General features: G+C 43.9%; 1 protein-coding gene and 1 pseudogene across 5 annotated transcripts in view; one reads left to right on the forward strand and one right to left on the reverse strand.

The window, feature by feature from the left end:
- Positions 1-27,929, reverse strand: part of LOC123609586 (DLA class I histocompatibility antigen, A9/A9 alpha chain-like) — a 592,486-nt gene that overhangs the window by 42,669 nt on the left and 521,888 nt on the right. The window lies entirely within an intron of this gene.
- On the forward strand, positions 1,196-27,854 carry LOC123609352 (annotated as a pseudogene).

A 27,929-nucleotide genomic window follows, 5' to 3' on the forward strand; every position in this document is an offset into this window, starting at 1 on the left:
CCAGGATGTTTCTCCTGCTGCTACACACACAAGCTGGTTAGTTCTTGCAAAGTTCCTGAGTAGATACCGCTTGCATCCTAGAAGTGAGACTTCTGTGTCATCTTCAAGTACAGGAAGTGTTAACCATTACTAGATAAGGGTGAGCCTCCTCTGCTTCTCCAGAGGGTCATGAAGGGCATCCACTGGGATAGCCTAGATCTGGTTTGCAGGATCTTAGGATTCCCCCACCAGTGCCAGGACTTTCATATCACAGGTCTGCCATGGCTGAGTCCACACCTCTCTGTACTTTTGTGACTCTCACAATTATGTCTTCAGCTGCCATTCAACTCTGCCCTTCCTCTACAGGACATGAATGCCTCCAAAAAATACTGTAGAGGCTCTCACCTTAGCCATAAACTGCTTGATAACCATCCTTAGATTCTTTCAAAGGTTCTATCATAACACTTGCCATAGCTTTCCCCTAACTAGGACATTTTCTCAGGTCACCACCAGTAAAATCTGTAGTAGTTCAGATGCCATTTGTATCCCACCTACCAGCCTGGATGGCGTCCTCTTGGTCTGTGAGGCCAAGTGGATGAGCTAGTCCCAAACCCCCATCATTTTGCCTGCATCTCAGTCCACTCCTGACACCACCTGTGTTTAGGGTTCTGCAAGGAACAGACAACCATACAGCATTATATTGTAATTTGTTAGGAGAAACCTTTGTGAGGAAAAATGGGGAAGGAGCCAAAAAGGCTGGGAAAACACCAAATCCTGATGCAAGTGTGAATCGAGGGAAGGAGAGAGAGAAGGAAGGTTGGCTGAAAGTGTCCTAGACCCAGTGCAGAGTAAGGCAAGTTCATCAGGGTGTCAGGGGGCCCTGGAGCCTAGGTCAGCTTCCAGAAAGGAAGAGTCCTGCCTTTGTTTCCTTGCTGTTCACAAGCCTTGGCTGGGGGAATTCCACAGGAAGTGTCATCTCAGAGCAAACATGGCATCAGATCTGAGCGCACAGAGTCGGGGCCCTGGATCAGTTACTGCCCCTCAAGCTGAGGGTCAGGGATGTGTGTTCTCACAGCCACCACAATAGTCTGGGTGAGAACAAAGATTGATGATAAAAACGATAAAAGGAGAACAACACTGGAGCAATACCTGTAAGTAGACAAAAAGGGGCGAGGTGGAGGGCTCCAGCAGGGGACTGGCTCTGACTGGCACAACCATGGGTGGGCAACCTGTGCTACAGAACTGGACAGTCCGTCATGTGGGTGCAGATGCCGGCATGGGTAGGTGGTGTGTGATGAGATTTTTTTGGGTGACAGTGGGGTTCCTGGGTTCCTGAGCCAACAGCCAAGAAAGAATTCTTGAAGATGTCTTTGGTGGAAAAAGGTGATTTTGTTAAAGCACGGGGACAGGACCCATGGGCAGAAAGAGCTGCCCCAGGACCATGAGGAAAGACTGGTTTTATACTATGGAACTGGGGGGAGGTAAAGTCTAAGGGAAGTTTCCAGTGGGATTTTCATATGCTAAAGAAGCCTCACAGGATAGTGGAGGCCTAGCTGTTTTCAAGGGAAGGTTGTTCTCCCTCTAGCAAAGCATTAGCATTAAGACAGTAGGGAGTTCCAGGAGAAAGGTTTTACTCTGCCAGCCTCAAGTATTTGTCAATGGGCTGCAGGTTAGAAGGAAATTTAGTTCTATCTGCCATTTCCTTCTGCCTTTGTTTCTCACATCACTATGGAGGGGTGATGGAAACTTAGGTCCTACAGGACTATGATCTCTATCAGTTAACCATTTATTTTTTCCCCTTTTCTTTGTTCTTGGGCAGTCAGGAGTGCCCAAGGAATATCACAAATATCCCATCTAGGAGTGTGTGTGTGGGGGGGGTTGTTTGTGGCCTGTCAACCTGCTTTATGCTCCCTCATCAGTGTAGAAATCTGTAAATACTCACCTCTAATATACTCAGTTTGCTTAGGGAAGTAGGAAACAAGGTCATTAGCAGAAATAAGAATGGGGAAGAAGGGTTGAGTGTAATGAGATCCCACCCATCTCTTGGTCCAGGGGCACAAGGTCTATGTGAGAGGAATCACCCCTTGGAAGAGGACTGCATGGGCAGCTGTGTCCTCAGGGAGACCTGGTTTTTGTTGAAAGGGCAGGCCTATGCCAGCTGACTCCATCTTGTTCTGTGTCCTCCACCTTGAGTGACTATGTCCCCGACATGACCCCTTTTCGGGGAAAATCGCAGAAACCTCAGACCACGCCTCCTCCCCTTGAGTAACCTCCTGCTCACCCTTTCAAACTTCCTGATCAAAACATGCCCAGCGACCTGCGTAACAGGACTCCGACCCTTCCCCAGCCAATCAGCCAAGGCCACGACCCTTCCCCAGCCAATCGGCTGAGGCCACAGCCATTACCTCACCAACTGCCCCTAGACACATATAAAACCTTTGTGCTTTTGAAACTCGCTCTCTCTCCCTGCTATCTCACCGCAGCGTCGGTGCAGGTAGGGGATTGAGGTCGAGCTAGCTCGAATAAAGACTCTTTTGCTTTTGCATCAGACTCAGCTCCCTGGCAGTCTTTGGGGATCACGAATTCTGGGCATAACACTGTCAGAGCTGTGAAGTGAGGGAATGTCCTGACAGGACTCTGGACACTTGCTAATCATGGGCTGAGCACTCCATGGGGTGAAGTGGAAGGTTCAGCAGCTAGGAAGTGGGCATGAGAGCAGGCACAATAGGGGTGTGCAGAGCCTTGTAGAACAAGAGTGTAGAATGTCTGGGGAGCAGGGGTGACTGACACAAGTGAGGAAAAGAATGCAATGACATTAGTCCTGGTAGACTTGAAGCAGATGGTGGTGGGGAGTGTGTGAAAGATGACTGGGGGAAAGCATAGGGGTTTGTGGCTCTCACTTGGGCTCTGACAATAGGACAAGGAGGTTTAGGGGGGGTTGGACCTTAATTCTACTATGTGGACATTTTCTCAACCCCTGGATAATGGGGGTGCAGTCCCTGGGGTAGGCTGGGTGTTAAGTGAAGTCTGCGGGTTCACTCTTGACTCTTGTGGGGCAGGATGTACTCACACCAAATGACAGGTCTGCCTGACACCTGCATTGGGAGAGACTCCTGGGATATCAGGTGTGACCCCAGCACAGGGACACCTCTTATACCATCACCAGGGGACAGGAGGCCTAGGGGGCTGTGATCTTAATCCCAAAATCCCCAAAGTGCAGTCTACGCCATAGAGTAATATGTAGATATTGAGATGCTGTTTCCAAATGAGAGATGATTTTTGTTTAACTGAGTTGTGAATTTTAGAAATAAGGAGTCAAAAAGTGTTTCTTCTTTTTGGTTTTCCCTGTATTACCATCAAGGGGCTGGGGGATGAGGTGCACAGGGATACAGAAACCTCAGCAATGGCATTGGCTCCTGAGCTCTCCTCTCCGACAATCCTGCCTCACCCCTGAGCCTGACCGCTGTGGAGTCCAGGGCTGCTCAGAAACTTCCTCTCCCCACTGACATCCAGGCTTCTGCTCAGACATCTCTACCTGACTTACAGTCCAGACCCCACTCAGGCTTCTTAGTCAGAATCCACTGTGGAGTCCAGGGTTGCTCAGAAACTTCCTCTCCCCACTGACATCCAGGCTTCTGCTCAGACATGTCTACCTGACTTACAGTCCAGACCCCACTCAGGCTTCTTAGTCAGAATCCACCTGAGAGCAGAGCAGTGGGGGATGTCCCCTTACCTTCCACCCCACATGTGGCCACAGGACTAAGGAGAGAAGACCCAGGTGCCTTTTTCCTCCTCAGCCAGGCCCTCCCTAGGGTCTCATTCAACAACCAACACCTGGACAGGGACATGGACACCAGGGGCCCCCTCATCCCAGTTGATGTTCAGAGTGTGAAGTTTTTTTGTTTTTGTTTTTTCAAAAGCCACACTGATGAAACCAGGTTCCCCCATAGACAAATGGATAAGGAAGATGTGTGGTATAAACACACACATATATACACACAGGATAGAATTTTATGCAGTCATGAAAAAGGATGCGATCTTGCCACTTGTGACAACATGGATGGACAAACAGGGCAGTATGTATGCTAAATGAAATAAGTCAGACTGAGAAAGACAAATACCATATGATTTCACTCATGTGGAAACTAAAAAACAAAAAAAGGAAAGAAACAAGTAGCAGAAATAGATCTATAAATACAGAGAATGAACTAGTGATTGCCAGAGGGAAAGGGGTTGGGAGGATGGGCACAATGGGTGAGGGCAGTGGGAGACAAGCTCCAGTTATGGAAGGAACAGATCATAGGAATAAAAGGCACAGCACAGGGAATATCATCAGTGATACTGTAACATCACTGTCTGGTGACAAATGGCAGCTACACTGTGGTGAGCATAGCACGGGGTAGACAGAAGGTGAGTCACTGTGTTGTACACCTGAAACTAATGTAACCTGTATGTAAACACTATTCATATAATAAAAATTTTTAAAGAAATTAATTAGAAAGAATAAACTATAAAACATACCAATTTTTATTTATGGGTCAAGGGCATTTGGGGAATTTTTACATTCTTTTGGAAACTCCTCTTAATTACATGACTTTAAAAACTACACATTTTGTGAAGTAAAATAATTTAACAATTAAAAGCCAACAATTAATGAGGGGGGAAAGCCACAATGAAATAACAAGTGCACATGAAAAAACTGGAAAACCTATGTGAAATGGGCAAATTCATAAGAACAGACAACCTATGAAAACTTAATCATGAAGAAACAGTCAACCTGACTAGTAAGAAGGTTGAATCAGTATCATATGACAAAGACACATCCTGGATCATATGGCTTTACTGGTGAATTCTACCAAACATTCCAAGAAGAATAAACACCAGTCTCCTCAAAGTCTTCCAAAATTAAAAAGGAGGGAACACTTCCTGACCCGTCTATGTTGCCAGCATTACCAAGATTCCCAAAGCAGACAAAGATACTACAAGGAAAGAAAACCACTGTTACTGCCCTTGGACCTGGGCTCCATAGCCAAGTTCATGAGCCCCAAACCCTTACAGAAATCAACCCTGAATCGTGCCCTAAAATAATCTCAACCCTAAACTCAATCACTTACAGATACTACCAATGCAGGGGTTTAGGAGTGGTGGTGACACAAAGGGGGGAAACCATGAATGGGGTTGGGGGGTGTCAGGGGCAGGTGGCACTAATGCCTCCTTCTCCCCCATGCCTGCTCTCCTCCCCTTAAGAGGGACAGACTGTCATATTCCAATATGATGGGTGCATGATCTCCCATGGCTGCAACTTCAGAGAAAAGATGCACAGTTACAATAAGTCATGAAAAGTCTAAGTGAGATTGGCAGAAACACAATGTGACCTCATTGTGACCCTTCACGTCATTGAGAATCTTGGCATCTTTTTCATCTGATGCAAACATGATGGCCAAGCCTTTGGGGCCAAACTGCTCTGCTCAGGCCTCCTGGAAGGAGACAGAGGGTAACACTGGAAGATTCCAAAGTAGGAAGACACCCAAAAGGAGAGATGAAGAAGTAAGGTATGAAGGCAAGGAAATCATGAGGTAGGAGTGGACACCGGGATGCCCACGTGGGTACACAGCTTACCTGATGTAGGTCAATGTGGGAATACTCAGGCACATGGTATTTGAAGACAGTGTTCATCTGCTCAATGTCCATGCCTCAGCCACATAAGTTGGTAGCCACAAGAGTTCATCATTGAAGATCTTTTTTTAAATGTTTATTTTTGAGAGAGAGACAGACACAGAGACAGAGACAGAGTGTGAGCAGAGGATGGACAGAGAGAGAGAGAAGGAGACAGAATCCCAAGCAGGCTCCAGGCTCTGAGCTGTCAGCACAGAGCCTGACACAAGGCTCAAACCCATGGACCGCAAGATCATGACCTCAGCTGAAGTCAGTGGGTTAACACTGAGCCACCCAGACATCCCCATCGTTGAAGATCTTTAAAGTACTGATACCAATGGGGCACCTGGGTGGCTCAATCAGTTAAGCATCTGACTTCAGCTCAAGTCTTGATCTCTTGGTTTGTGAGTTTAAGTCCTGCATCAGGCTCTGTGCTGAAAGCTCGGAGCCTGGAGCCTGCTTTGGATTCTGTGTGTGTCTCTCTCTCTGCCCCTCTTCCATGCATGCTCTGTCTTTCTGTCTCTCTTTGTCTGTCTCAAAAATAAATAAACATAAAAAGAAAAAAAACTACTGATACCAAGAAAGCCTTTGTCAGAAAAGAAATTAGAAAAATGTTCACCTTCCCTTCTCTCAATGGTCTCATTTCCTCCAAGGACAGAAAACATATTTTCCTCTCTGACTCACCTCTCCTCCTGGGACGTCCCACATTGGATGGCACTTCCCTCATGCGTAACTCCTTGGTGTCCATGAGAGACTTCACCAGTTTAGCCACGAAACACACTTACGGTCAATTCTCATCATTCACAGATTCTATGTTTGCATATCTGCCTATTTGTTAAAAATTGTTTTAACCCCCAAATCAATACTCGCTGCACTCCTCATCACTCAGGGGCATGCCCAGAGCAGCAAGAATGCTTAGCCACTCAACATGCATGTTCCTGAGGTCATGCTTTTTTGTGGAACTTGGAAAAGTGCTTCTCAAACTTAAAAAGTTGCACTCTCGATGTCAGAACACAAAATTTATGGCCTTACTTTGTCCAATGAAACATGAACTATAAAGCTGGGATAGTCAGCACAAAATTGTCAACACGATGAAGAAAGAGACAAGGGTACAAAATAAGAGGCTTAGAAATAATCCCACCTGTGTGGATACCTGATTGTTGATAAAGGAGGACTTTAGGGGAGAGGAGAAAGGATGGATTTTTCAATGAAAAGTGAATCCACTATTGCCTATTCGAAGGAAAAAACATATATTTCACCCTTTTCTTCGCACCATACACATGCAGAAAGAAATAAATTAAAATCTATAATATTTCAGAAAAGATTACAGCAAAATAACTTTATGACTATGATTTAAGAATTTGTGATACAGAACATAGAAGACATTTGCAATAGGGAAAAAATTCCTATATGTTATTAGCTTAAAACTAATAATTGCTGTTCATCAAAAGATGTCATTAAAAAAAGTGAAAAGACAAGCCACACATTAGGAGAAATTACTGGCTACACATATTACCAACGAAGCATTAGTATGCAGAATATGAAAACACTGCTCAGACCGGTGAGAATAAGACAGACTACTTAATGAATAAATGGCCTAATGCCTCCCACTTGCCAAACTGCAGTGGAAACCAGAAGGCAAGGGGGCATCTGGAGATACAGGAGTCCACTCCATAAGTAGTTGATAGAGGATGGTTTCCCAGGGCACAGAGCAAGTGAGCATGGGAAAGTGGAGGAATGGGAAAGTTAAAAAGAAGAAATCTAATAAACATGGATATGGAAATGTGCTTTATCTTATTCACTGAGGGAAATGCAAATTATTACCATAATAACAGCATGAATGCGTCTGACAACATGCTATGTGGAAGAACTCAGTTTCAAAGGACCATGTGCTGTACGATTCCAATATTAATAAATGTCCATAATAGGCAAATCTACAGAGACAGAAAGTAGATTCATGGTTGCAGAGGGCGGGGGGAAAGGAGATGGGAGAAACAGGGGGTGACCGCTAATGAGTATAAGGTTTCTTTTAGGGGTGATGAAAATGTTCTAAAATTGGTTGTTGTGATAGTTGCACAACTCTGTGAATATACTAAAACCGATTTAATTGTACATATAAATCAGTGATTAGTATATGAATAAGGTCTCAGTAAAGTTTTAATAAAAACCATAATCAATAGCATGCTAAATCCAGTAGAATCTCTAAGTTACGCTAACTTACTTTAGGGAAGTGATGTCAGGGCAGATGGTGGAGCAGGAGGCATCAGTAATCCACTTTTCCACCTGGACAACAGATGCACTGGTGGAATCTGTCTGATAGAACTGTGGTTCAAAACTGGAGTCTATTGAAAGCTTGCAACTTGCAGGGGGCAAGGCTTAGATGGTAAATTGCAATTAATTTCAGTCATTTTCAGCTTGACACCATAGATGAGGCTACCATCCCCTGACCACCAGTCCTGTTGCAAACACCCAGAGTGATTCCTACAGCAGTCTGAACACTGCTTGTGGAAGTTAAGGTGAGCAATTAGGACAGTGCCCTCCAAACATCAGGAATAAGTGTTCTGCTTGCTGCTTGCTGCTTTTGGTCAAGGGGATGCAGCAAAGATGTAGGCAACCATGTTTGCAATTCCCATCATGAATATGACAAGCCCTTTCTCCTGTGGTTGAAACAAACTCAAGGGTATTTAAAGGCTTTCACCCACTTCATTTTCCCTTTTTTTTTCTATTTTGGGAGGGAAGCATATAAGGACTAGACATCGAAAAGCAACTGCAAATACAGGAACATTTAGAAAGTTACACATGCCCATGGGAAGTGCAGGCTCAAAAACGACCTGAGATATTCTTAACTTTGCACCTTAGGTTAATTCCTGGCACAGAGACACTCTACACAACAGAAAAACCAAATACCATAAGTACAAAATAGCAACAAAAAAGCTCTGCAACCTCTGGGGAAGGGGAGAATATGGTTTCCAGAGTTATCACATAAGATCACATGTGCAATTTTCAAAAAACCAAAATCACAAGGCATACAAAGAAACAGGAAAGTGTGACCTATTGAAAGGAAAAAAATCAATCAGTAGAACTGTCCCTGAGAAAGAACAGATGACAAACCTATTAGACAAAGATTTTTAAATCAACCGTCTTACAGACGTTCAAGCTCCAGGAGATGGAGACTAGAAGGTCCCAATGGCTGTTTCTCCTGAAAAAAGAGCAAAAACAAAAAATCAAAAGGCAAAAATATAAACAGACAAACAAACAAATAGGGTACAACCCTTGCTTCTGTAAAAACATCAACATAAACAATGAATAAACCACAGAAGTTGATGACAATGGCTCTGGGAAAGCCCTGGACTATCGCAAGGAAACAGCAGAACCCTATAGAGCACAAAACCCAATGGTGGCTGCATAAAAAAGCACAGGAAGCACTATACCTGTCTCACTCTATCCTTCAGTCTGGAGCAGCTCCGCACCAAGCAAGATGCCCTTGGAGGGATTTTACCTCCAGGGAGAAGAGAACCGGAGAACTCCAGCCATGCTGCTCACCTGTACATCTGCATCCTTTGCTACCAAGGACCCCCACATCTTGACCAGTTGCTAAACCCAGCTGATAGAGCTTCCCGGAGTCCCTGCCACTTCATTTCCTTCCCAGCACCAGCACTGGAGCTCTCACTGTGGTGAGACCTGCCCCCAGGGGCCCAAGTCCCTGCTGTGATCCAATTTCTGGGATAAGGACACCACAGAATCTCACTATCTACAAGGGCTAGAGATGCAGCTGCACTGTGCTCCACTCTTGCTCTAGAATTGGAGGTTTGACCTACAAATTAACTAGGGCCATGCAGCTGCTGTTCTACATCCCTCCCCCTGAGACCTGAATGGGAGCATTGACCCACCATCATATAGGCAGTCCTATTGCTCTGTGCACCGCCCCACGCACCCTAAATTGCGACTTTGACCCGTCATCACTGGGTCAATGTTGCTCATTTGGGGTAGAGAACTTGGGTGACTGGGAGCTGAGGGGTCACCATGTAACTTCTTTATTTTCTCATATTTTTGAATATCTATTGCATTTTCTTGTATGTGCATGAATAATATTTTCAGAAAAATAAACTCCTTTGGGGCGCCTGGGTGGCTCAGTCGGTTGAGCGGCCGGCTTCGGCTCAGGTCATGATCTCACGGTCCGTGAGTTCGAGCCCCGCGTCGGGCTCTGTGCTGACAGCTCAGAGCCTGGAGCGTGTTTCAGATTCTGTGTCTCCCTCTCGCTGACCCTCCCCCATTCATGCTCTGTCTCTCTCTGTCTCAAAAATAAATAAACGTTAAAAAAAAATTAAAAAAAAAAAGAAAAAAAAAAAAGAAAAATAAACTCCTTTAATATTCCTAACACTTGACAGATCAGCTTCAGACCATGAATTAAACTCAAACCATAAAGTAAACTCTGGTTTACTTTAGGATCAATCATCTTTTTCATTGAACTCTTTTGTTTTTGAATTTCCATTTCTGAAGCTGGAGGGCTAGATTGTATGGACAAATTCTCCCACTAAAATAGCTTAAAATGCCATGTAACGTAGAAAAATAGTTGTCTTGAAAGGATTAAAACTGACAAGATAGTAATAAATGAAACAATGAGCCTACCCCGAAATGGAGAGAAAGACCTTGTTTGGCATCCGAAGAGAACATGAATGGAGCAAAGACTCTGTGAGTCCACTGCCCACAGCTCAGACAGGCAGGTCCAACCTTCCAGCTCTGTGGCCTGAGCTGCTGACTTTTCTAACGTCTGTCTTCCCTTTTAAAACTTAAATAAAATGTTTATATCCAATTAAGATGTATATATAATGTACAATATATATGATATAATGTACACTCACTAGAGAAAAATTATAAAATGAGAAAAGCAAATGATGACAAAGTAAAAAGGATGGTAATTCTCACACCTGAGCTATTTTGTTGCATCTCTTTCTAGTCTATTATAGGTGCTCCTGCTGCTGGAACTCTCTTCTCTGAGGTGATGAGCACAGAGCTCAGCGGCCCCAGCCCTGCTCTCTCCAGATGCCATTTCCCCAGTCAGCTCACTGTCCCCCCTCCTGAGAGGGCTGCTTCTCACTTCCTCCTCCCTCCTCAGTCTCCTGCACCCCTCCCTGTTCTGCACCTTGAGGTGATGAACCTCTCTCTAAATAGCCTGCTTATCATATACCTTCTCTGGTTCTGGTTTATGCATTATCTTTACCAAATTGGCTCCTCTTTCACACTCTCCCATCTCCTCCTTATAATTATCTGATAATTTGATTAGCTCAATGTGCAGTGTTTGCTTTATTATGACCATGAAATGCTTGTCACAAATGAGGATTTAGTAGATTATGAGTGCTTTACCTTTTCTGAATCAACTTTTTATTTTCCGGGACTAAGTAAATATCTTATCCATCATTTGCTTAGTTTGTGTTGTCCTCATTTAAATCCTTTCCAAGCTCCCCCTGGGTAAATCTTTATGAATATTCGAGCCCATCCACTATTCCACCTCATGTCTATGCAGACTCCTGTCCCACAGCCTTCAGTCCTGCCCCATGTGGACGGGATGCCTGCATACCTGGGGCAGGGCCAACACCCAGATCCCCTTCAGTTCAGCTTGGGTGCCCTCTGCCTCTCTCCTTCTGGCTCCCTGTTGCCTGGACCCACGTGCTCCCATCTTTTGTTTTTCTCCATCATTTCCCCCCCTTTGCCTAGTGGTATCCGTGGAAGGGAATGTGGAAAGTAGACACTGGCACTCTAAACATCTGATGTGCCTTTAGGCTATCCTCGCCCTGATTCTTATGGTGATGGGATGGAGACTCTGTATTGGACACAGTTGTCCTTGGGATTTGAGAACCATGCATGTCTTCCAGCCACCAGGACTGTGTTGCTGTGTCTTAGAGTTTTCAAGGTGTCTGATCCTCCACCTTCTTTCAGACATCTCCTTGTGAAGTCTCCTGGTGTGGGCCTCTTGTCATCTACTCCAATCAAGAACTTGGTCAGGTCTTTTAATAACATGTATTTTTCCCTGTAAACTTCAAGAAATATTTTTTTTGTTTTTTAATTAGACAGAGGGCACAAGTGAGCAAGGGTGGAGAGAGAGAGGGAGAAAAAGAGAGAATCCCATGATGGGCAGAAAGAGAGAGAGAGAGAGAGAAAGGGAGACAGAGGGAGAGAGAAGCTGGGCTCACCAGAAGCAGGGCACGAGTTCACCTGATGTGGGACTCAGACTCACTAACTGTAGGATCATGACCTTAGCTGAAGTCGGAGGCTTAACCAACTGAGCAACCCAGGTGCCCACTCAGAAAAATCTTCTTGAAATTTTTTTCATCATTTCATACTCTCCATTATTTTTTAAACTATTGTTATTAACTTGTTGGAATCACTTGATTGAGAACCAAACAGTTCTTGTCTCCTGTTGCCATCACCTCCTGACTGTACTACTTCGGGAAAGTACAACTGTAATTATCCACTTTATCAACTAAATTATTCATTTCTATGGTTATAGTTTTAACTCCCAAGAGCTCCCTTCTTTTTCTATGATGGTTCACCACTGTGTGTGGTTCACATTCTGTTCCATATGCTTCTTACACTCTGTAGATATGATTGATTCTAGCGGTAGGGGAGCTGTTAGGTCTCCTGTCATCTGTTCTCGGGATATCCTGATGTTTCTCCATGCAGCACTTATCTCAGCCGTGACTTATGTTTGTCTCTGTCATTTCTGCTAATGCCCACCTCCCACAGGACAGTGCCAGTGTTGTGTCGCCAGGGGCTCATGCTTGATCTTCATCTTACATCTGGAGTCAGCTGATCCTGAGCCACTGGAGGCCTCGAGATGTACACGGGATGATGGGCTTTAGTTTGATTTGAGCAGGTAAGTCACATTGCTTCTTAATGTCCTCCTAGGCTCTGAGCTTAGCAGCCTCCCATTGCAGAACATTCTAGAACATTGCAATAGTTCACTTGCATGGATTATACATCATACTTACCTCATGATGGACAGGGAACCAAGGAAAGACAAGTCAACAAGGCTTCTAAGAGCAAACTTTCTGGGTTGAACCTTGGCTCCACTGTCTCCTTATCCCCTCTGAGTCTCCCTTTCTATTTTGTACAAAGGGATTCCCTATGGGGCTCCTCATGGGTTTGCTTTGATGATTATCTTTGACCCTCTGTGTAAGTCACATGGTGATAATGCCTGAGATATATTAAGTGTTCCACATCTATACTTACCATCATAATATTGGTTATAGCACTTAAGATAAGTTGTTCTTTGTTTTTATAAGCCAAAATTTAAGAACATCCTTGAAAATATACTTTTGAGAACATGTATGATTATATCCTTAGGGTAAACTCCTAAAAGAAAATGTCTGTGTCACAATATAAGCACATTTAAATTGTGGAGACATTTTTCAGAACAACCCTTTAAAAATGTTATACCAGTGTTCACTCCCATCACCCTTTATGCCGTTGTATTTTCCCAACCCTGTGTTGTACACTCTCATCATCTACTTTCATCTTTGCCAAGTTGAAGATTCCAAGTTTTATTCCCATTTCTTGTTCCACATCCTCATTTTTATCACCAATATATTTGCTTGACATATTAATTCCTTCCTTTCCAAATTGTTTTCTAACATTTAACTTTTTTTCTTTATCTTTTTTTATTATCTGAGTGCATTTGACACACTTTTCCATTCCTTTCAGGTTTACAACATAGTGATTCATCATGTAATCCAATAATTCCACTCTTGGGTATTTACTCAAAGATAATGGAAACACCAATTCCTTAACTATTTTTTGAATGAGTTGTAGTTATTTTAAAATATGGAATATAGCACAGAAAAAACAGCAGCCCCCACATTGGGAACTGGTCTGACACTGCAGCTGGGCTGCAGTGTGGTCAGAAGCTGACCGATGCCACCACTGGACCATATTACTCTCCTGTGGGACACGAGCCAGTCATCTCAAGAACATCAACATCAGACAAGGACACTCTGAAACCATGACATTACTTTGTCTAATTACAGACAAAAACAGGCACTGTACAACCCACAAAATACCCAACATCTCCCTGTGCTGGTTAATGTGAGCAATCACTGCTTCTTTACCCTTACTGCTTTATCGTCACTCTGGTCTGTCCTGCTTAGAAATGAAATTCACTCAGATGGTCAAGCATAGAATTGCCCACATGTCCTCACACCATGCAGTCAGGAGTGTGCTCCAGCTTCCACAAACCCTCCCCCAAACACCCATCCAAAGTTCATATCCTTATAGGTTCCAACACCATATTAAGATGTCTCATGGCCCCAAAGGAGTGCGTTCTTTCTCAGTGCAACAAGTAATAGATCTAACTTGAATGCCCACAGCTGCTCCTGGTGGTCTTTGGCTGGAGAATATTGAAGCATGTTACCCTTTTGTCTGTCAAAATTGTTTCTGTGTCTTTTAATTTGATCACGACATGTGTTTGAATCTTTGTGAGTGCTTGACATGCAGAAATTTTGTTTGGCTTTATCATTTTCATATCACGATTTTCAAATCATTGGGCCACACTTAGAGAATTCTTCATCCCACAATTATAAATGTTTCAGGTATATTTTCACCTTGGTAGAAATGAAGAGCAGAGGGTTTCAAGGGTAAAGGAAAACACAGAGAAATGTCTGAATTTGGGCAAAGGAGCAACAGGTAAAAGATTCTAAGGTGGTGGAATCTAAGATGTACATCTTCTGCTTTAGGATTTTTACAAGTATGTGCAGGGCCTACAAGGTAGCTCATATATGTTGTGTTCAACGAATCCTCTCTCTTGGGCTCAGTGAAGACTTATGTGCCTGCTTATGTTTACCGGGTTAACACAAACAATACCAAGGCACCGAAGGTAATAGAAACTAAAACTACCTCCAGTGATAGGCATTTTTGAACAGTTATCACCTTGATTTGATATATCATGTTTTGTTAATCTCTATACACTTTAGCAGTTATAATGCATTATTAATTAAACTCTCATGCTGTATTGTAAGGGTATGTCTCAAACACACATAGATAAATCCATGACTTCTATACGAAGATAAATTTAATACACACATACCTGTGAATCACATAGTATCTTTTTTGAGGAGGATTCCAAAAACTAAGAATATTCTAGATATGTACTGTCCAAATGGAGACTACTCAGGACACAAGGGTGGCTCAGTTGGTTAAGTGCCTGACTCTTGATTTCAGCACAGGTCTTTATCCCACAGTCCCACAGGGATCAAGCCCTACGTGGGACTCTGCAGTGACAGCACAGAGCATGCTTGGGATTCTCTTTCTCCTTCTCTCTCTGCCCCTCCCCCCTTCAAAATAAATAAATTTTTAAAACTAGTAGCTACTAGCCACATATGGCTACTTAAATTCAAATTCCTTTGAAATAATTAAAAATGCAACTCCTCAGCACATTAGCCCCATTTCAAATGCCACCTGTATCTCAAGAGCCACATGCAGCTTGTGGCCACCATGCTGGACAGGGCAGATATAGAACAATTCCTTCATTACAGAATGTTGTATTGGACGGTACTGCATTGCATACTTTATGGGCCTCAAGTCAGATGCATTAGGTACATGTAAAATGTGAAGACCAATATTATTTCTCTTACAGACTACATGAGATCTCTGGGATGCGAATACATAGTAAGGTGGTATGTCACAAAATCAAAGTCGGTCATGCATGGGTCTGGTGCCTTCAGGCACAAACTGTTCCCAATTACAAAAGGAAATACCGGCCCCTCCACCTCCCTTCCCAGACTGAGGACACTCTGGCAGCAAACTTCCAGGAGGTGAGTTCTGTCCCGGGTGCCCTCAGGGGCTAAACTCAGAGCTAAGTTATCAGAGCCAAGTCCAGCTCAGGGAAAGGTATTCTGCTAAGAGGAGGCCAGGGCAGGGATCAGCTGGGAGACCCTCCCAGGCTTATTCAGAGCAGCAATTCTCAAAGTGAGGTCTGTGGAACACCGTACGTCACTGGGGCCCCGTCACAGAGGTTTAAACTATTTTCATAATAGCACTTAGACAGTATTTGCTTTTTCACTATGCTGATATTCGTACTGAGGTAAAACAGCAAGAATGGAGGTTATGGGTCCAAACTGCAATAGTTGTTATTCCTCACCACTACTTCCAAAAAACAAAACAAAACAAAACAAAAAACCAAGCGAAACCAAACCAAACACCTCTCTCCTCTTTCTGTGCCACCATAATGGCGCGCATGTCCTGGCAGACGCTCCCCAGACCATAAACAATGCCGGGAAGAGAGGCAAACACCAGGTCTTATTAGGCTATGCTCCAAAGTCATCGTCCTGTTTCTAACTGTGATGATGAAGCAGGGTCACACTGGCAAATTTGAAGTCACTGGGGATTACATTGCTGGGGAAATTGTTATGAACCTCACAGACAGTGGGGCACCTGGATGTCTCAATCGGTTCAGGTCATGATCTCATGGTTTGTGGGTTTGGACCCCGAAACGGGCTCTGTGCTGACAGCTTAGAGCCTGGAAACTGCTTCGGATTCTGTGTCTCCCTCTCTCTCTGCCCCTCCCCTGCTCACACTCTGTCTCTCAAAAATGAATAAACATTAAAAATAATTTTTTAATTATTATCTTTACTAAATTATTCTCAAACCAACATTTTGAACATGTCTTCTATGATGACATGGGAAATATAGCACTTCTGTTACAACCTTAAGCCTCAAGGAAAACAGTTCGTTTTTTTTTTTTTTTTTTTTTCAAAATGCTCTTTTTACTTGAAGGAATGAATGACACAGAACCTTGGATTATTTAGACTAGATATTTGGCAGAAGTTTTCTTGAAAAAGGACATGAACCTATCCCTTCCTGAAAATCAACTCACATAAAACAAGGCAGTACTTGTTGCCTTGATAAAATGTAAGCTCTTCAGAGAAAATCAGCATTTTGGAAAACTTGTGGTCCACCAATAATCCTGATAGCTTCTCATACTGACAAGCATTTTGTTGGGATCTGTAATAAATGTAACTTTTTGATAATTCGATTCCACTCTAATCAATGATGGAACACCTATATTACTTAGTAAAACAACACACAACACGTTACTTAAAAACAACCATGCAGGGGCGCCTGGGTGGCGCAGTCGGTTAAGCGTCCGACTTCAGCCAGGTCACGATCTCGCGGTCCGTGAGTTCGAGCCCCGCGTCAGGCTCTGGGCTGACGCTCAGAGCCTGGAGCCTGTTTCCGATTCTGTGTCTCCCTCTCTCTCTGCCCCTCCCCCGTTCATTCTCTGTCTCTCTCTCTGTCCCAAAAATAAATAAAACGTTGAAAAAAAAAAAAAAACAACCATGCATTAGTACAAGATCCATTCCATGTGCAGATGGGCCTATGGATTTAATATAACAGAGAAGGACCAGTCAATCAATGATGCTGTTTCAGGATCCAGTTTGCAAATAACCTTAGAGAGAGTACAACTTGTGTAGTTGTAATATAGTATCAAAGATGAAATTCCATAACTATCTGAAAAGGTTATGACACATACTATTCTCCTATGTTTGGTCAAGGATGTAATTTTTTCATATACTTCAACCAAAACAACACAATAGATGTAGAAGCAAATCTGAACATCTACTGGTCTCTAATGAGACAGACAAGAAAGTGACTGCCAAATATGTAAAATGTAACAAACTCCACTCTTCTCACTGCCTTGTTTATTTGGGGAAATAGTTATTTGGGAGGGGGGGAGTTCAGGTGGCAGAGGAGTAGGGAGACCCTAAGCTTGTCTCCTCCTTGGAACACAGCCAGGTACTCAAATCAAATCATTCTGAACACCCGAGAACTCAATTGGAGTTCTGAGAAAACAAAAACTTTAAGTCTACAAATAGAAAAGCGACCACCTTCTGGAAGGTAGAAGGCAGGAGATTTGATTTGGGGGAGACAAAGTTGGTAGGGCAGCAGGGAGTGAGCCTGCTTATGGAGATACTTCAAGTATTATAAGCAGCACAAAATTGGAATTGTAGTCTGCTCCTGTGGGGGTGTACTTGGCTTGTAAGTGCTCAGGTGGGAACTGGGAGGAGTCCCAGGAGTGGCATCGCAGTATGAGAATCTCCTGATAACAAGAAAGACCCCGGGGCGCCTAAGTGCTGCACTGCTCCCAGGTGTAAGAGCGGGGACTCCGGCTGAGGGCAGCAGGCTGGGGTTCCAGCTTTCTGCTTCCTTTTGCCAGAAATTCTGAACAGCTGCACCATCAGGTGACCACTTTCTGCTTTCCTCCTACAGGCTGACAAAAGCGCAGTGAGACCATCACCCAGAGGAACAGTGCCAGTGTGCTGTGGAAGTCCCCAAAATTTGGGGTTTTGAAACTCAGTCCTGCCTGAGACAGAAAAGCTCGGACACCGGCAGGGTGAAAGTAAGGTTCTGATGGAAATCAGGGGCAGGAGGAGTGATTGATTACTCTCCTTTGAGGGTTCCCTGAGGAGTGGGTGACAGTGGGGCGACACCCTATTCATCCCCGCCCAGCAGCACTGAAAGGCTTCAGGGAGCAAAACAGCACCACCTAGTGGGGGCTGAAGCCACTTACACCAAGACCAGCCCGATTGCACCCTGGAAGCACATTTCCTCTGAAACAAGTCAGCCTGAGTCCACGGCAGCAGGCCCCTCCTTCAGAAGACCAGCACAAACCACTCACTCACAGCAAGTCTACTGATCACAGTGCTACAAAGCTTCAACTCTCGGGGAAATAGGATCCGGCTTCCGGTTTACTTTTATTCTTTATTTTTTATTATTTTCATTTATTTTCTTATTTTTTCAATTCCTTTTTTATTTTTTATTATCTATATGTATTCTTATATGTTTATTTTATTTACTTTTAGTTTTGTTTCCTTATTTTTGTTTTATTTTGTTTTATATGTTAGCTCTAGATTCTTTTAACAAGCAGACCAAAATACACCCAAGGACCTAGATTTTTTGTTGTTTTTTGCTTTTTATTTTTGTTTTGTTTCTTTGTTTTCTGTTATTTGCTTTTCTTTCTGCTTTTCTTTTCCAGACAAAATGACAAGATGGAGAAATCCACCCCAAAAGAAAGAACGGGAAGTAGAACTCATGGCCAGCAATTAAATCAATACAGATATAAGTAAGATGTCTGAACCAGAAGTTAAAACAATAATTATAAGGATACTAGCTGTGCTTTAAAAAAAAAAAAAAAAACAAAACCAACATTCTCTGATATCAGAGAATCCCTTCCTGCAGATATAAAAGAACTAAAATTTAGTCAGGTCAAAGTTAAAAATGCTATACCCAAGATGCAAACCTGAAAGATGCCATGTCAGCAAGAATAGGCAAGGCAGAAGAGCCAATTAGTGATATAGAAGATAAAATTCTGGAAAATAATGAAGCTGAAAAGAAGAGGAAAACAAAAACCATGGATCACGAAGGCACACTTAGGGTACTCAGTGACTTATTAAACCGTAAAAACATTTGAATCATAGGAGTCCCAGAAAATGAAGAGAGAGAAAAAGGGGCAGAAGGTTTATTTGAGTGAATTATAGTTGAAAACTTGCCTAATTCGGGGAAGGGCACATATCAAAATTCAAGAAGTGCAGAGAACTCACATTAACTTAAACAAAAGTCAGCCATTGCCAAGGCATATGATATTCAAATTCACTAAATACACCTAAAAGGAAAGCTTCATGAAAGCAGGAAGGGGGGAGAAAAGGTCCTTAACATACAAGGGAAGATGGATCAGATTTGCAGGAGATATGTCCATGTGGAAACTTGGCAGGCTAGAAAGGAGTGGCAGGATATATTCAACCGAAAGGGGAAAATATGCAGCTAAGAATTCCTTATCCAGCAAGGCTGTATTTCAGTTTAGAAGGAGAGATAAAGAGTTTCCTAGACAAACAAAGTCTAAAGGAGTTCATGACCACTAAACCAGCCCTGCAAGAAATTTTAAGTAGATAAAAACAGAAAACAAACAAACAAAAAACCAGACCAAAAGCAACAAAGACTAGAAAGGACCAGAGAAAATCACCAGAAATAGCAACGCTATAAGTAACACAATGGCACTAAATTCATATCTTTCAGTCATCACTCTGAATGTAAATGGACTAAATGCTCCAATCAAAAGACATAGGGTATCAGAATGGATTAAAAGAAAAAAACAAGATCCATCTATATGCTGCCTATAAGAGAGTCATTTTAGACTTAAAGGCACCTGCAGATGGAAAGTGAGGGTATGGAGAACCATCTGTCATGCTAATGGATGTCAAAAAAAGCTGGAGTAGCCATACTTACATCAGACAAACTAGATTTTAAGACAAAGACTATAACAAGAGATGAAAAGGGGCATTATTTCATAATTAAGGGGTCTATCCATCAAGAAGAACTAACAATTGTAAATATTTATGCCCCCAACCTGAAACATCCACATATATAAATTAATTAGTAACAAACATAAAGAAACTCATTGATAATAATACAATAAGAGTAGGGGACTTTAACCCCCCACTCACAACAATGGACAGATCATCCAAACAGAAAATCAACAAAGAAACCTTGGCTTTGAATGACACTCGTTCAGATAGACTGAACAGATATATTCAGAGCATTTCTAAAGCAGCAGAATACACATTCTTCTCGAGTACACATGAAACATTCTCCAGAAGAGATCACATACTGGGTCACAAATCATCCCTAAACAAGAACAAAAAGATCAAGATCATACCATGTGTATTTTCAGTTCACAACACTATGAAACTTGAAGTCACCACAAGAAAAATTTGGAAAGCCTTCAAGTACATGGAGGTTAAAGAACATGCTACTAAAGAACAAATGGGTTAACCAGGAGATTAAAGAAAAAATAAAAAAATACATGGAAGTCAATGAAAAGGAAAACACGACAGTCCAAAAACTTTGGGATGCAGCAAAGGTCATCCTAAGGGAGAAGTATATTGCAATTTAGGCCTATCTCAAGAAGTAAGAAAGGTCCCAAACACACAACCTAACTTACCCCTAAAGAAGCTATGGAAAGGAACAGCAAATAAAACCTAAAGCCAGCAAAAGAAGGTAAATAATAAAGATTAGAGCAGAACAAAATATATAGAAACAACAACAATAATAACAACAACAAAAACAGTAGAACAGATCAATGAAACTAAGTACTGGTTCTGTGAAAGAATAAATAAAATTAATAACTCCATGGCCAGACTTATCAAAAAGAAAAGAAAGAGGATTCAAATAGATAAAAATCATGAATGAAAGAAGAGAGATACACCACAGAAATACAAACAATTATAAGAGAATACCATGAAAAATTATATGCCAACAAACTGGCAATTGGGAAGAAATGGACAAATTCCTAGAAACTCATGCACTACCAAAACTGAAACAGGAAGAAATAGAAAGTTTGAACAGACCCACAACCAGCAAAGATTTGAATCAGTAATCAAAAATCTCCCAACAAACAAGAGTCTTGGATGAGATGGCTTCCCAGGGAAATTCTACTAAACTTTTAAAGAAGGGTTAATACCTATTCTCCTCAAACTGTTCCAAAAAAATAGAAATGGAAGGAAATCTTTCAAACTCATCTACAAAACCAGCATTACCTGATTCCAAAGCCAGACAAAGACCCCACTGAAAAGGAGAATTAAAGGCCAATACCCCTGATGAACCTGGATGCAAAAATTCTCAACAAGACACTAGCAAATTGAATTCAACAGTACATTAAAAAAATTATTCACCAGTATCAAGTGGGATTTATTCTTGGGCTGCAGGGCTGGTTTACTATTTGCAAATCAACCAACATGATAAAAGAAAGGATAAGAACCATATGACCCTGTCAGTAGATGTAAAAAACAAAAACAAAAACAACAAAAAAACAAAAAAACAAAACCCCACACATTTGGCAAAATACAGAATCATTCTTGATAAAAACCCTCGACTAGGTAGGGATAGATAGAACATACTTCACAACATCATAAAGGCCATATACAAAGATCTGTATGGGGAAAAACTGATAGCCTTTCCCCTATGGTCAGGGGACATGAATATTCACTCTCACCATTACTATTTACATAGTACTGGAAGTGCTAGCATTGGCAGTCAGACAACGAAAAGAAATAAAAGGCATCCAAATTGGCAAGGAAGAAGTCAAACTTTCACTGTTTGCAGATGACATGATACTCTATGTAGAAAACCCGAAGGACTCCACCAAAAAAATTGCTACAACTAATAATACATGAATTCAGCAAAGTCGCAGTACATAAAATCAGTTTGCAGAAATCTGTTGCGTTTCTATACACCAATAAAGAAGGAGTAGAAAAAGAAATCAGGGAATCGATCCCATTTGCAATTGTACCAAAAATAATAAGATACCTAAACATAAACCTAACCAAAGTGGTAAAATATCTGTATTCTGAAAATTATGTAACACGTATGAAATAAATTGAAAAGAACACAAAGAAATTGAAAAGCATTCCATGCTCATGGGTTGGAAGAACAAACATTGTTAAAATGTCTATACTACCCAAAGCAATCTATACATTTAATGCAATCCCTATCAAAATACCACTAGCATTTTTCAGACAGCTAGAACAATTCTAAAATTTGTATGGGACCACAAAAGACCACAAACGAATAGCCAAAAAAAAAAAAAAAAAAAAAAAAAAAAAAAAAAATCCTGAAAAAGAAAAAAGTGGAGGCATCACAATTCTCATTTCAAGCTATATTACCAAGCTCTGGTCATCAAGACAGTATGGTACTGGCACAAAAACAGATATATAGATCAATGGAACAGAATGAAGAACCCAGATATGGATCGGCAACTATATAATCAACTAAACTTTGACAAAGCAGGAAAGAATATCCAACGGAAAAAAGACAGTCTCTTAAGCAAATGGTGTTGGGAAAACTGGGCCAATTTCATACATCATACACAAAAATAAATTCAAAATGGATGAAAGATCTAAATGTGAGAAAGGAAACCATCAAAATCCTAGAGGAGAACACAGCCAGCTCAGCTTCACTAACTTCTTGCTGAACATGTTGCCGGAGGCAAGGAAAACAAATGCAAAAATGGACTGTTGGAACTTCATCAAGATAAAAAGCTTCTGCATAGTGAAAGAAACAACCAATAAAACTAAAAGGCAATCGATGAAATGGGAGAAGATATTTGCAAATGACATATCTGATAAAGGGTTAGTATCCAAATCTCTAAGAATTTATCAAACTCAACACCCAAAAAACAAACAATCCATTTAAGAAATTGGCAGAAGACATGAAGAGACACTTTTCCAAAGATTTCCAGATGGGTAACAGACACGTGAAGAGATGCTCCACATCACTCATCATCAGGGAAATACAAATCAAAACCACGATGAGATAGCAATCTCAATCTCATACCTGTCAGAATGGCTAAAATTAACAACACAAAGACAACAGGTGTGGCAAGGATGTGGAGAAAGGGGAAACCTTCTTTCACTGTTGGTGGGAATGCAAACTGGTGCAACCCTTCAGGAAAACAGCATGGAGTTTCCTCAAAAAACTAAAAATAGAACTACCCTATGACCCAGCAATTGCACTATTAGTTATTTACCAAAAAAGACATTAAAATACAGATTAAAAGGGGTATATGCACGCCACTGTTTATAGCTGCATCATCAACAATAGCCAAACTAAGGAGAGAGTCCAAATGTCCATCAACTGATGAATGGATAAAGAAAACGTGGTATATAGGCACAACGGAATATTACTCAGCCATCAAAAGGAATGAAATCTTGCTATTTGCAATGATGTGGATGAAAGTAGAATGCATTATGCTAAGTGAAATAAGTCAGAGAAAGACAAACACTACATGATTTCACTCATATGTGGAATTTAAAAAACAAAACAGATGAACAAAGGGGAAGGAGTGGGGAGAGTAGAGAGGGAAGGAAACAAACTACAACATAGAGAACAAATAGGGTTGATGGAGGGAGGTGGGTGGAAAGTGTTCTAATTGGTGATTAGTATTGAGAGGCACTTGTGATGAGCACTGGATGTTATATGTATGTAAACAATCACTGAATTCTAGTCCTGAAACCAATTATGCACTGTATGTTATCTAACTAAAATTTAAATTAAAAAATAAGTAAATAAAATTTAAAAAATCTATTTCTGTTGTCATGCTATGAGTAATTAATATTTTTCTAAATGAATTAATAAATATTTAAACCTGTTTTCTACCAACTATGGGAAACATTGATAGGTATAACCCACAGACAAAATTATCCTTCGGATCCTTTGTAAGACTGGGTATTCTGCGAACACAATGAGAAACACTGACTAACACAGCTCCTGGGGCAGGACTAAGGGAGACAGTGTCACAAAGAGCACCGCAGTAGGAGAGGGGTCTAGGCAAAGTCCCCCGTCGCTGGGCCTGCCTCTCAGGTTTCCAGACACTAAGGCAGTGCTGGGGAAAAGAGGTCGTGTGTACGGGGAGTCCCCGTCTTCCACAGTTTTACTTCTCCCAGTCACAGTCTGTGTCAGGTCCTCCGGTCTGGATCCTCATGACATAGATCCAGTTCTCACTCCCATTGGATGCCATTTCTAGATAAGCCAATCAGCCGCAAAGCGATTCTGAGTTATAAAGTCTCCTCACCCGTTCCTCTACCAAACTGGGACTCATTCTTCCCAGTCGCTGAGGATGGGGGTTCATAGAACCCCAAACGCTCCTCCTGCCGCTGTCGGGGGACTTGGCCGTGACCCAGACCTGGGCGGGTCAGTGCAGGGTCGGGAGGAAAGAGACTGACTCTGCGGGGTAGTAGCCAGGGGACCGCCTGGCGGGGACGCGGGACTCTCGGGAAAACTGCCTGTCCGCTGCCCCGCCCCAGACCCCCACCCGCCCCCTACCCCGGCCTTTCCTCCCCCGTCCCTCCCAGACTCCGCCCAGCTCTCCCCAACTCTGGTCCCCCTCCCCCTGCCCTCCTGGCCGCCTCCCCCCTTGGACCCGGGCCCCGCGCGGGGAGGAGGGTCGGGCGGGTCTCAGCCCCTCCGCGCCCGCAGGTTCCCACTCCCTGAGGTATTTCGATACCATCGTGTCCCGGCCCGGCCTCGGGGAGCCCCGCTTCATCGCCGTGGGCTACGTGGACGACACGCAGTTCGAGCGGTTCGACAGCGACACCCCGAATCCAAGGGCTGAGCCGCGGGCGCCATGGGTGGAGAAGGAGGGGCCGGAGTATTGGGACCGGAACACCCGGATTTACTTGGACACCGCACAAGTTTCCCGAGTGAACCTGAACACGATGCTCCGCTACTACAACCAGAGCGATTCCGGTGAGCGACGCGGGCCCGAGTCCAGGTCATGATCCCCATCCGAAAGGACGCGCCAGGGTCGCCCCGAGTCTCCGGGTGTGAGGGCAACCTCGAGGCCGCAGAATTTCCCCTCCCCCGTGCCCCCTCCCCCCACCGCCATTCCACTGTGTTTCCCGACCCAGGAAAAACCCGCGGGCACTTTTGAGCAGTTTCAGTTACAGTGTGTACTTAATGGCGTGTCTATCCACGTGGTCTCTGTCTCCGCAGCTGACCGCGGGGGCGGGGCTGGCAGTGGGGGCGGGGCTGACCGCGGAGGCGGTGCTGACCGCGGGGGTGGGTCCAGGGTCACACAACATCCAGAGAATGTACGGCTGTGACATGGGGCCAGGGGCCAGACGGCCGCCTCCTCCGCGGGTACAGTCAGGAGTCCTACGACGGCGCGGATTACATCTCCCTGAACGAGGACCTGCGCTCCTGGACCGCGGCGGACACCGCAGCGCAGATCACACGCCGCAAGTGGGAGGCGGCTGGTGTGACTGAGGACTTCAGGAAGTACCTGGAGGTCACGTGCCTGGAGTGGCTCCGCAGGCACCTGGAAAACGGGAAGGAGACGCTGCAGCGCACAGGTACTTGGGCGGCGGGGCCTCCTCGATCTCCCCTCCACTGGGCATAGCTTCCCACGAGAAAGGGAAAATGGACTCAGTGTCAGAACAGCGCCCCTCCCCGGGTGGGAAGAGGGAGATCCGCCTCGAAGTTCATATTCCTACTAGAGACAGACTCACCTTGAGGGTGCTTTTCTCTATGAAGGACAGACAGGAATCCAGTCTCTCCCTGGGATGGCTGTTGAGATCTTCCCTGAAATAACCCATCAGCAGTTCCCTTTGGCCCTGGCAGCCACCTTGTGAACCCTGACCTTCCCTTTCAAGGCCTTGTTCTCCATCTGAGAACATGTTTGGAGATCTGAGTCTGGGTTTTCTGAGTCATTCACCCTCCACCACAGTCAGGACCACAGTGTGTTCCCCCTTTGGACCAGCAGCTTCCTACCCGGGCTTCTCTCCCTGATTCCAGAACTTAACAAGAATCAGGAGATCCCAAAGGCTAGACTGCTCTCTGGGTTTTGTGCTTCTTCCATCCAGACCAGTTGTCCTGTCCACCTCAGGATGGTCACGTGGATGCAGTTTCAGTGACCCATAAAGCTAAACCACAGTGTGGATTCTCTGTTTCTTCTTCCTCAGAGTCTCCCAACACACGCGTGACCCGCCACCCCATCTCTGACTGTGAGGTGACCCTGAGGTGCTGGGCCCTGGGCTTCTACCCTGCGGAGATCACCCTGACCTGGCAGCGTGATGGGGAGGACCACACCCAGGACACAGAGCTTGTGGAGACCAGGCCTGCAGGAGATGGGACCTTCCAGAAGTGGGCAGCTGTGGTGGTGCCTTCTGGAGAGGAGCAGAGATACACGTGCCATGTGCAGCACGAGGTGCTGCCCGAGCCCATCACCCTGAGATGGGGTAAGGAGGGTTTGGGGTAGAGCCCCGTGTCAGAGAAAGCAGGGCCCTTCTGGAGAATTTCACAAAGTCAAGACTGAAGCCGGAGGTCTGGGCCCCTCACCTTCCTTCCCTTTCCAGAGCCATCCTCTCTGCCCTCCATCCCCATCCTGGGCATCATTGCTGGTGTGGCTGTCCTTGTGGTCACTGTGGTGGTTGGAGCTGTGATCTGGAGGAAGAAGTGCTCAGGTAGGAACAGGGTGGGGGGATCTGAGTTCTCTTGTCCCACTGGGGTTTTTCCTAGGTAGCACATTGTCCTGACTGGTTCCTGGGAAGTTCCATCCACACACATGGACCTGCCCACTCTGGAGCCGTTACTAACAATCACTCTGTAGCAAAGCACTTGTGAAAATGAAGGACAGATTTTCACTTGGTAATTCTGGTGATGGGGACCTGATTCCCAGCAGTGACAGGACAGAGAGGAAGGTCCCTGCTCAGGACAGACCTCCAGAAAGTCAGGCGGTCCTGTGCCCCCCCCACCCCCCCACCTCTTTTTTCATGTTTCCTGAGCCTGTCCTGGGTCTTCAGTCAGAATTCTGGAAACTTCATTGTGGACCAGGACTAAGAGGTTGCTGTAGGATCCCATGGCCCAGCTGTCCCAGGTTTGTAACATGATATTTTCTTCCCAAAGCAGAAAAAGGACCAAGCTACTCTCTCGCTGCACGTAAGTATGGAGGGGGTGATCCCTGGCACCCTGGGATAGTGTAGACAGGACCCCATGGGGAGCTCACTGCCCCCACCCCCTATAGCTGCTCCTTTAATATCAACTCCTGTGGTTCTGATCACGTCCTGTGTATTCTATCCCCAGGCAATGGCAGTACCCAGGGCTCTGATTCGTCTCTAATGGCTCCTAAAGGTAAGACTCTGGAGGGCCTGAAGAGGGGAGGAGTGGGGGCACTAGGGACACTTTGAACATGTGAGGGGCTGTTGAGAATGTGGCACTTATGTGACTGATCTAAATGTGTTCATGATTAATTTTTTCGCAGTGTGAAACCTGCTCCCTTGTGGGGGTCTGACCAATGCAAGATTTGCCCACGCTCCCACTTGGTAACATCAAGAACCCCTGACTTCTCTTTCTGCAAGTGGTGTCAGAATGTTCCCATTAGCATATTGTGAAAATGTTGGGAGACTGGCCCACCCTGCCTACCATGATCCCTCCCCATACTGATTCCTGTTTCCTTTCTGATCTGCTTTCTTGTTCCAGCAGAGGTAGGGCTGGACTGTTTCCATCCCTGTCTTTATTTCATGTTGGTCAAAGTATTGTTGCCTTACTTCCCTATTGAAAATGAGAATCCAGATATGAATTGTGTTCTGTAATTCTTGGCATGTGGGGATGATGAGGTAATAAAGAAAAGATTTGTAAAGTTGAGGCAGAAAAGAAATGAAAGCACAGAGAACCCTCCAGAATCTGTGTGTTTGCTGTTCTGTGTCTGTTGCAAGTGGGGACAGGAGAGGGCTGGAGTAGCCGAGTGTGGATGG

Source organism: Leopardus geoffroyi, chromosome B2 (assembly GCF_018350155.1).
Source record: "Leopardus geoffroyi isolate Oge1 chromosome B2, O.geoffroyi_Oge1_pat1.0, whole genome shotgun sequence".
NCBI classification, from domain to species: domain Eukaryota; kingdom Metazoa; phylum Chordata; class Mammalia; order Carnivora; family Felidae; genus Leopardus; species Leopardus geoffroyi.